Source organism: Oncorhynchus tshawytscha, linkage group LG04 (genome assembly GCF_018296145.1).
Source record: "Oncorhynchus tshawytscha isolate Ot180627B linkage group LG04, Otsh_v2.0, whole genome shotgun sequence".
Taxonomy (NCBI): Eukaryota; Metazoa; Chordata; class Actinopteri; order Salmoniformes; family Salmonidae; genus Oncorhynchus; species Oncorhynchus tshawytscha.
Window position 1 is genome coordinate 67,471,854 of NC_056432.1, and position 10,453 is coordinate 67,482,306.

Sequence of the window (10,453 nt, forward strand, 5' to 3'; positions counted from 1 at the left end):
CTGCCGGTATTGTCATGTATACACACACACACACACTCTGCCGGTATTGTCATGTATACACACACACACATACACTCTGCCGGTATTGTCATGTATACACACACACTCTGCCAGTATTGTCACGTACGCAGCCAGTGAGTTTTCAGTCAACTCAGCTGGGTATCTACATACCCAACAGCATACGGTGTACTAATGCAGACACCCACACCTACACACACACACACACACACACACACACACACAGAATGAGAAAGTGAGATACACAGGCATTTACAGTGGTACACTGCCTTATGCTCATGATGGTGACTTGGCTCCTGGTACCATTGGAGAAGTCCACAGCCCTGCCCTCACTGGCTGGGCCCACACCTAGCATCATTCTGAGCCCTCACTGGCTGGGCCCACACCTAGCATCATTCTGAGCCCTCACTGGCTGGGCCCACACCTAGCATCCTTCTGAGCCCTCACTGGCTGGGCCCACACCTAGCATCATCCTGAGCCCTCACTGGCTGGGCCCACACATAGCATCACTCTGAGCCCTCACTGGCTGGGCCCACACCTAGCATCATCCTGAGCCCTCACTGGCTGGGCCCACACATAGCATCACTCTGAGCCCTCACTGGCTGGGCCCACACATAGCATCATTCTGAGCCCTCACTGGCTGGGCCCACACCTAGCATCATTCTGAGCCCTCACTGGCTAGGCCCACACCTAGCATCAATCTGGGCCCTCACTGGCTGGGCCCACACCTAGCATCATTCTGAGCTCTCACTGGCTGGGCCCACACCTAGCATCATTCTGAGCCCTCACTGGCTGGGCCCACACCTAGCATCACTCTGAGCCCTCACTGGCTGGGCCCACACCTAGCATCATTCTGAGCCCTCACTGGCTGTGTCTGGACCTAGCATCACTCAGAGCCCTCACTGGCTGGGCCCACACCTAGCATCACTCTGAGCCCTCACTGGCTGGGTCTGGACCTAGCATCATTCTGAGCCCTTACTGGCTGGGCCCACACCTAGCATCATTCTGAGCCCTCACTGGCTGTGTCTGGAACTAGCATCACTCAGAGCCCTCACTGGCTGGGCCCACACCTAGCATCATTCTGAGCCCTCACTGGCTGGGCCCACACCTAGCATCACTCTGAGCCCTCACTGGCTGGGCCCACACCTAGCATCACTCTGAGCCCTTACTGGCTGGGCCCACACCTAGCATCATTCTGAGCCCTCACTGGCTGTGTCTGGACCTAGCATCACTCAGAGCCCTCACTGGCTGGGCCCACACCTAGCATCACTCTGAGCCCTCACTGACTGGGCCCACACCTAGCATCATTCTGAGCCCTCACTGGCTGTGTCTGGAACTAGCATCACTCAGAGCCCTCACTGGCTGGGCCCACACCTAGCATCACTCTGAGCCCTCACTGACTGGGCCCACACCTAGCATCATTATGAGCCCTCACTGGCTGGGCCCACACCTTGCATCACTTTGAGCCCTCACTGGCTGGGCCCACACCTAGCATCACTTTGAGCCCTCACTGGCTGGGCCCACACCTAGCATCACTTTGAGCCATCACTGGCTGGGCCCACACCTAGCATCACTTTGAGCCCTCACTGGCTGGGCCCAGCACCTAGCATCACTCAGAGCCCTCACTGGCTGGGCCCACACCTAGCATAGCTCTGAGCCCTCACTGGCTGGGCCCACACCTAGCATCATTCTGAGCCCTCACTGGCTGTGTCTGGACCTAGCATCACTCAGAGCCCTCACTGGCTGGGCCCACACCTAGCATCACTCTGAGCCCTCACTGGCTGGGCCAACACCTAGCATCATTCTGAGCCCTTACTGGCTGGGCCCACACCTAGCATCATGGGCCCACACCTAGCATCATTATGAGCCCTCACTGGCTGGGCCCACACCTAGCATCACTCTGAGCCCTCACTGGCTGGGCCCACACCTAGCATCACTTTGAGCCCTCACTGGCTGGGTCTGGACCTAGCATCACTCTGAGCACTCACTGGCTGGGCCCACACCTAGCATCACTTTGAGCCCTCACTGGCTGGGCCAACACCTAGCATCATTCTGAGCCCTCACTAGCTGGGCCCACACCTAGCATCACTCTGAGCCCTCACTGGCTGGGCCCACACCTAGCATCACTTTGAGCCCTCACTGGCTGGGTCTGGACCTAGCATCACTTTGAGCCCTCACTGGCTGGGCCCACACCTAGCATCACTCTGAGCCCTCACTGGCTGGGCCCACACCTAGCATCACTTTGAGCCCTCACTGGCTGGGTCTGGACCTAGCATCACTCTGAGCACTCACTGGCTGGGCCCACACCTAGCATCACTTTGAGCCCTCACTGGCTGGGCCAACACCTAGCATCATTCTGAGCCCTCACTAGCTGGGCCCACACCTAGCATCACTCTGAGCCCTCACTCGCTGGGCCCACACCTAGCATCATTCTGAGCCCTCACTAGCTGGGCCCACACCTAGCATCACTCTGAGCCCTCACTGGCTGGGGCCACACCTAGCATCACTTTGAGCCCTCACTGGCTGGGTCTGGACCTAGCATCACTTTGAGCCCTCACTGGCTGGGCCCACACCTAGCATCACTCTGAGCCCTCACTGGCTGGGTCTGGACCTAGCATCATTCTGAGCCCTTACTGGCTGGGCCCACACCTAGCATCATTCTGAGCCCTCACTGGCTGTGTCTGGACCTAGCATCACTCAGAGCCATCACTGGCTGGGCCCACACCTAGCATCACTCTGAGCCCTCACTGGCTGGGTCTGGACCCAGCATCACTCTGAGCCCTCACTGGCTGGGCCCACACCTAGCATCATTATGAGCCCTCACTGGCTGGGCCCACACCTAGCATCACTTTGAGCCCTCACTGGCTGGATCTGGACCAAGCATCACTCTGAGCACTCACTGGCTGGGCCCACACCTAGCATCACTTTGAGCCCTCACTGGCTGGGCCAACACCTAGCATCATTCTGAGCCCTCACTGGCTGGGCCCACACCTAGCATCACTCTGAGCCCTCACTGGCTGGGCCCACACATAGCATCCCTCTGAGCCCTCACTGGCTGGGTCTGGACCTAGCATCATTCTGAGCCCTCACTGGCTGGGCACACACCTAGCATCACTCTGAGCCCTTACTGGCTGGGCCCACACCTAGCATCACTTTGAGCCCTCACTGGCTGGGCCCACACCTAGCATCACTTTGAGCCCTCACTGGCTGGGTCTGGACCTAGCATCACTTTGAGCCCTCACTGGCTGGGCCCACACCTAGCATCACTCAGAGCCCTCACTGGCTGGGCCCACACCTAGCATCACTCTGAGCCCTCACTGGCTGGGTCTGGACCTAGCATCATTCTGAGCCCTTACTGGCTGGGCCCACACCTAGTATCATTCTGAGCCCTCACTGGCTGTGTCTGGACCTAGCATCACTCAGAGCCCTCACTGGCTGGGCCCACACCTAGCATCACTCAGAGCCCTCACTGGCTGGGCCCACACCTAGCCTCACTCTGAGCCCTCACTGGCTGGGTCTGGACCTAGCATCCTTCTGAGCCCTTACTGGCTGGGCCCACACCTAGTATCATTCTGAGCCCTCACTGGCTGTGTCTGGACCTAGCATCACTCAGAGCCCTCACTGGCTGGGCCCACACCTAGCATCACTTTGAGCCCTCACTGGCTGGGACTGGACCAAGCATCACTCTGAGCACTCACTGGCTGGGCCCACACCTAGCATCACTTTGAGCCCTCACTGGCTGGGCCAACACCTAGCATCATTCTGAGCCCTCACTGGCTGGGCCCACACCTAGCATCCTTCTGAGCCCTCACTGGCTGGGCCCACACCTAGCATCACTCTGAGCCCTCACTGGCTGGGTCTGGACCTAGCATCATTCTGAGCCCTCACTGGCTGGGCCCACACCTAGCATCACTCTGAGCCCTCACTGGCTGGGTCTGGACCTAGCATCACTTTGAGCCCTCACTGGCTGGGCCCACACCTAGCATCACTCAGAGCCCTCACTGGCTGGGCCCAAACCTAGCATCACTCTGAGCCCTCACTGGCTGGGTCTGGACCTAGCATCATTCTGAGCCCTTACTGGCTGGGCACACACCTAGTATCATTCTGAGCCCTCACTGGCTGTGTCTGGACCTAGCATCACTCAGAGCCCTCACTGGCTGGGCCCACACCTAGCATCACTCTGAGCCCTCACTGGCTGGGTCTGACCTAGCATCACCTGAGCACTGGCTCAGCATCTGAGCCCTCACTGGCTGGGCCCACACCTAGCATCACTCTGAGCCCTCACTGGCTGGGAGCCCTCACTGGCTGGGCCCACACCTAGCATCATGAGCCCTCACTGAGCCCTCACTGGCTGGGCCCACACCTAGCATCACTCTGAGCCCTTACTGGCTGGGCCCACACTGGGCCCACACATTCTAGCATCACTTTGAGCCCTTACTGGCTGGGCCCAAACCTAGCATCACTCTGAGCCCTCACTGGCTGGGCCCACACCTAGCATCACTCTGAGCCCTCACTGGCTGGGTCTGGACCTAGCATCATTCTGAGCCCTTACTGGCTGGGCCCACACCTAGTATCATTCTGAGCCCTCACTGACTGTGTCTGGACCTAGCATCACTCAGAGCCCTCACTGGCTGGGCCCACACCTAGCATCACTCTGAGCCCTCACTGGCTGGGTCTGGACCTAGCATCACTCTGAGCCCTCACTGGCTGGGCCCACACCTAGCATCACTTTGAGCCCTCACTGGCTGGGTCTGGACCTAGCATCATTCTGAGCCCTCACTGGCTGGGCCCACACCTAGCATCACTCTGAGCCCTTACTGGCTGGGCCCACACCTAGCATCACTTTGAGCCCTTACTGGCTGGGTCTGGACCAAGCATCACTCTGAGCACTCACTGGCTGGGCCCACACCTAGCATCACTTTGAGCCCTCACTGGCTGGGCCAACACCTAGCATCATTCTGAGCCCTCACTGGCTGGGCCCACACCTAGCATCCTTCTGAGCCCTCACTGGCTGGGCCCACACCTAGCATCCTCTGAGCCCTCACTGGCTGGGTCTGGACCTAGCATCATTCTGAGCCCTCACTGGCTGGGCCCACACCTAGCATCACTCTGAGCCCTACTGGCTGGGCCCACACCTAGCATCACTTTGAGCCCTCACTGGCTGGGCCCACACCTAGCATCACTTTGAGCCCTCACTGGCTGGGTCTGGACCTAGCATCACTTTGAGCCCTCACTGGCTGGGCCCACACCTAGCATCACTCAGAGCCCTCACTGGCTGGGCCCACACCTAGCATCACTCTGAGCCCTCACTGGCTGGGTCTGGACCTAGCATCATTCTGAGCCCTTACTGGCTGGGCCCACACCTAGTATCATTCTGAGCCCTCACTGGCTGTGTCTGGACCTAGCATCACTCAGAGCCCTCACTGGCTGGGCCCACACCTAGCATCACTCTGAGCCCTCACTGGCTGGGTCTGGACCTAGCATCACTTTGAGCCCTCACTGGCTGGGCCCACACCTAGCATCACTCAGAGCCCTCACTGGCTGGGCCCAAACCTAGCATCACTCTGAGCCCTCACTGGCTGGGTCTGGACCTAGCATCATTCTGAGCCCTTACTGGCTGGGCACACACCTAGTATCATTCTGAGCCCTCACTGGCTGTGTCTGGACCTAGCATCACTCAGAGCCCTCACTGGCTGGGCCCACACCTAGCATCACTCTGAGCCCTCACTGGCTGGGTCACTGGCTGGGGACCTAGCATCACTCTGAGCCCTCACTGGCTGGGCCCACACCTAGCATCACTTTGAGCCCTCACTGGCTGGGTCTGGACCTAGCATCATTCTGAGCCCTCACTGGCTGGGCCCACACCTAGCATCACTCTGAGCCCTCACTGGCTGGGCCCACACCTAGCATCACTCTGAGCCCTCACTGGCTGGGCCCACACCTAGCATCACTCAGAGCCCTCACTGGCTGGGCCCACACCTAGCATCACTCTGAGCCCTCACTGGCTGGGTCTGGACCTAGCATCCTTCTGAGCCCTTACTGGCTGGGCCCACACCTAGCATCATTCTGAGCCCTCACTGGCTGTGTCTGGACCTAGCATCACTCAGAGCCCTCACTGGCTGGGCCCACACCTAGCATCACTTTGAGCCCTCACTGGCTGGGACTGGACCAAGCATCACTCTGAGCACTCACTGGCTGGGCCCACACCTAGCATCACTTTGAGCCCTCACTGGCTGGGCCAACACCTAGCATCATTCTGAGCCCTCACTGGCTGGGCCCACACCTAGCATCCTTCTGAGCCCTCACTGGCTGGGCCCACACCTAGCATCACTCTGAGCCCTCACTGGCTGGGTCTGGACCTAGCATCATTCTGAGCCCTCACTGGCTGGGCCCACACCTAGCATCACTCTGAGCCCTTACAGGCTGGGTCTGGACCTAGCATCACTTTGAGCCCTCTCTGGCTGGGCCCACACCTAGCATCACTCAGAGCCCTCACTGGCTGGGCCCAAACCTAGCATCACTCTGAGCCCTCACTGGCTGGGTCTGGACCTAGCATCATTCTGAGCCCTTACTGGCTGGGCACACACCTAGTATCATTCTGAGCCCTCACTGGCTGTGTCTGGACCTAGCATCACTCAGAGCCCTCACTGGCTGGGCCCACACCTAGCATCACTCTGAGCCCTCACTGGCTGGGTCTGGACCTAGCATCACTCTGAGCCCTCACTGGCTGGGCCCACACCTAGCATCACTTTGAGCCCTCACTGGCTGGGTCTGGACCTAGCATCATTCTGAGCCCTCACTGGCTGGGCCCACACCTAGCATCACTCTGAGCCCTTACTGGCTGGGCCCACACCTAGCATCACTTTGAGCCCTTACTGGCTGGGCCCAAACCTAGCATCACTCTGAGCCCTCACTGGCTGGGCCCACACCTAGCATCACTCTGAGCCCTCACTGGCTGGGTCTGGACCTAGCATCATTCTGAGCCCTTACTGGCTGGGCCCACACCTAGTATCATTCTGAGCCCTCACTGGCTGTGTCTGGACCTAGCATCACTCAGAGCCCTCACTGGCTGGGCCCACACCTAGCATCACTCTGAGCCCTCACTGGCTGGGTCTGGACCTAGCATCACTCTGAGCCCTCACTGGCTGGGCCCACACCTAGCATCACTTTGAGCCCTCACTGGCTGGGTCTGGACCTAGCATCATTCTGAGCCCTCACTGGCTGGGCCCACACCTAGCATCACTCTGAGCCCTTACTGGCTGGGCCCACACCTAGCATCACTTTGAGCCCTTACTGGCTGGGTCTGGACCAAGCATCACTCTGAGCACTCACTGGCTGGGCCCACACCTAGCATCACTTTGAGCCCTCACTGGCTGGGCCAACACCTAGCATCATTCTGAGCCCTCACTGGCTGGGCCTGGGCACTGGCTGGGCCCACACCTAGCATCCTTCTGAGCCCTCACTGGCTGGGCCCACACCTAGCATCCCTCTGAGCCCTCACTGGCTGGGTCTGGACCTAGCATCATTCTGAGCCCTCACTGGCTGGGCCCACACCTAGCATCACTCTGAGCCCTTACTGGCTGGGCCCACACCTAGCATCACTTTGAGCCCTCACTGGCTGGGCCCACACCTAGCATCACTTTGAGCCCTCACTGGCTGGGTCTGGACCTAGCATCACTTTGAGCCCTCACTGGCTGGGCCCACACCTAGCATCACTCAGAGCCCTCACTGGCTGGGCCCACACCTAGCATCACTCTGAGCCCTCACTGGCTGGGTCTGGACCTAGCATCATTCTGAGCCCTTACTGGCTGGGCCCACACCTAGTATCATTCTGAGCCCTCACTGGCTGTGTCTGGATCTAGCATCACTCAGAGCCCTCACTGGCTGGGCCCACACCTAGCATCACTCTGAGCCCTCACTGGCTGGGTCTGGACCTAGCATCACTTTGAGCCCTCACTGGCTGGGCCCACACCTAGCATCACTCAGAGCCCTCACTGGCTGGGCCCAAACCTAGCATCACTCTGAGCCCTCACTGGCTGGGTCTGGACCTAGCATCATTCTGAGCCCTCACTGGCTGGGCACACACCTAGTATCATTCTGAGCCCTCACTGGCTGTGTCTGGACCTAGCATCACTCAGAGCCCTCACTGGCTGGGCCCACACCTAGCATCACTCTGAGCCCTCACTGGCTGGGTCTGGACCTAGCATCACTCTGAGCCCTCACTGGCTGGGCCCACACCTAGCATCACTTTGAGCCCTCACTGGCTGGGTCTGGACCTAGCATCATTCTGAGCCCTCACTGGCTGGGCCCACACCTAGCATCACTCTGAGCCCTTACTGGCTGGGCCCACACCTAGCATCACTCTGAGCCCTCACTGGCTGGGCCCACACCTAGCATCACTCTGAGCCCTCACTAGCTGGGTCTGGACCTAGCATCATAGCATCATTCTGAGCCCTCACTGGCTGGGCCCACACCTAGCATCACTTTGAGCCCTCACTGGCTGGGTCTGGACCTAGCATCATTCTGAGCCCTCACTGGCTGGGCCCACACCTAGCATCACTTTGAGCCCTCACTGGCTGGGTCTGGACCTAGCATCACTCTGAGCACTCACTGGCTGGGTCTGGACTTAGCATCACTCTGAGCCCTCACTGGCTGGGCCCACACCTAGCATCACTTTGAGCCCTCACTGGCTGGGTCTGGACAGACAGCCAGAAACAGAGACGGACAGACAGACATTGTAGGAATGACATGGGTATGAAATAGAGAAGAGAGAAAGAGAGATGGAAGCTCTGGGAGGAGTGGAGGTCACCTTGCTTGGTTAAGAGATCAATGTCCGTTTGACTTGCAGCGAGGTGGTGTGGCGTGTGTGTGTGTGTGTGTGCGTGTGTGAGTGTGTGTGTTGGGTCTCATCGGTGTGAAAGTCTGAGCGGTGTCACTCCGCATCGTAGAGGATTAAAGAAATCTAAATCCACAGTATTTATTCTGTAAAAATGATTATTCACAATTATTGACATTGTTTGGCTTTTATACCAACCATCTACAATTGAAACATCTGAATAAGCAGTGGTAACATTTGATATAAAAATAATTGCACACACACCCACAACAGAAGTGGAAAAATGACAGTCTAAGAAATACTTCACCTCTACACTGCAGTGGAGAAAATCTGAAATTATAGGGTTTTCAAATAAATGCCACATAACTCAATTTTACTGAGCCCTGACAAACTCCAGGAAAACAGCGGTGACACAGTCTGCTGATGTAGAGAGCACAGCAGGACATAAAGTCAGCGCGTCTAAATCACTGCACGTGTACACGTTTATCAGAGAGATGCAGATACGTTATGCCTGAACGCAGCCCAAACTAGCCCCTAACTGCTCTGAAGAAGGGGATGGGTACGTTCAAGGACCTTCTATTTAGAAGTGCTATTCATTTAGTTAATATGATTCCCTGCAACCTTTTAGAACCAGGTGGTAATGAAGAGTTAATAATAACTTCCTAAGTTCATATCGGTGTACAGTATATTTTGGCAATAATCTGTTTATGCTTCTGACTCACACAGGTGCATATAAACAGATACATACATTCAGCCTCCAAAATTAATTGAAATAACTCATGAGGATAAGGAGTCGCTAGGCTACTTTGTCTTGAAGTGTTTCCAAAAAAACGTATAGATTATTCAGACGTTTGGGGGAATTGGAGTAGCCTAACACGTTCATATCATCAGTTATTTTGATTAAAAAAAATATATATATATATATTGTTTAAGAAATGTTTTCTGAGTGAGTTTTTTTCAAGAATGAAAAGCAGATGTCATTCGGAGAGAAAGAGAAACTGTTTTAAAGTAGAAGTCCGCTGCCCCCCGCTCTCTTTCTGTCTCTGTCCTGCCATCCTCTGTGCCACCGGACCTCAGGGAGCTGGTGTTGGATTCATTTAAGTCCCAGTCCCTTTGCTTTAGCTCCATTTGCAGACATATAAAATGACCCCTCAGAGTACGGCTACACTTCATTATCAACATAACCTGCAGCCAGCCACTCTCAAGGACAACTCTCTAATGAGTCACATGCCTATTCCCTCTAAAATATCTATTTGAAGCACAAAGTTTCGACTTTCTGCTGCCCCAAAGAGGATAAAATGAGAGGAATATTTCCCAGTAAAATAAGTGCATCTTAATTGATCCCTGATGCACGTTTCCCCCTGAAGGAGGGAGAAAGCTTTTCTTCTCAGAGAGGATAGGAGGTGAGTAATGTTGCTGTTTCCTGTTTTCTCCCAGCGTCCTCTACCAACCTGGGCAGGCCCTATAAGAAGGTTAGTAGGGAGGGGATAGGCCTCACCATTCACTCTGTCACTCTGTGAAGGCATAAAACAAATATTTTTCAATACAATCTACATGTTTTATTTGACTCAACATGAATAATGCTTGTAAAGCCAATTT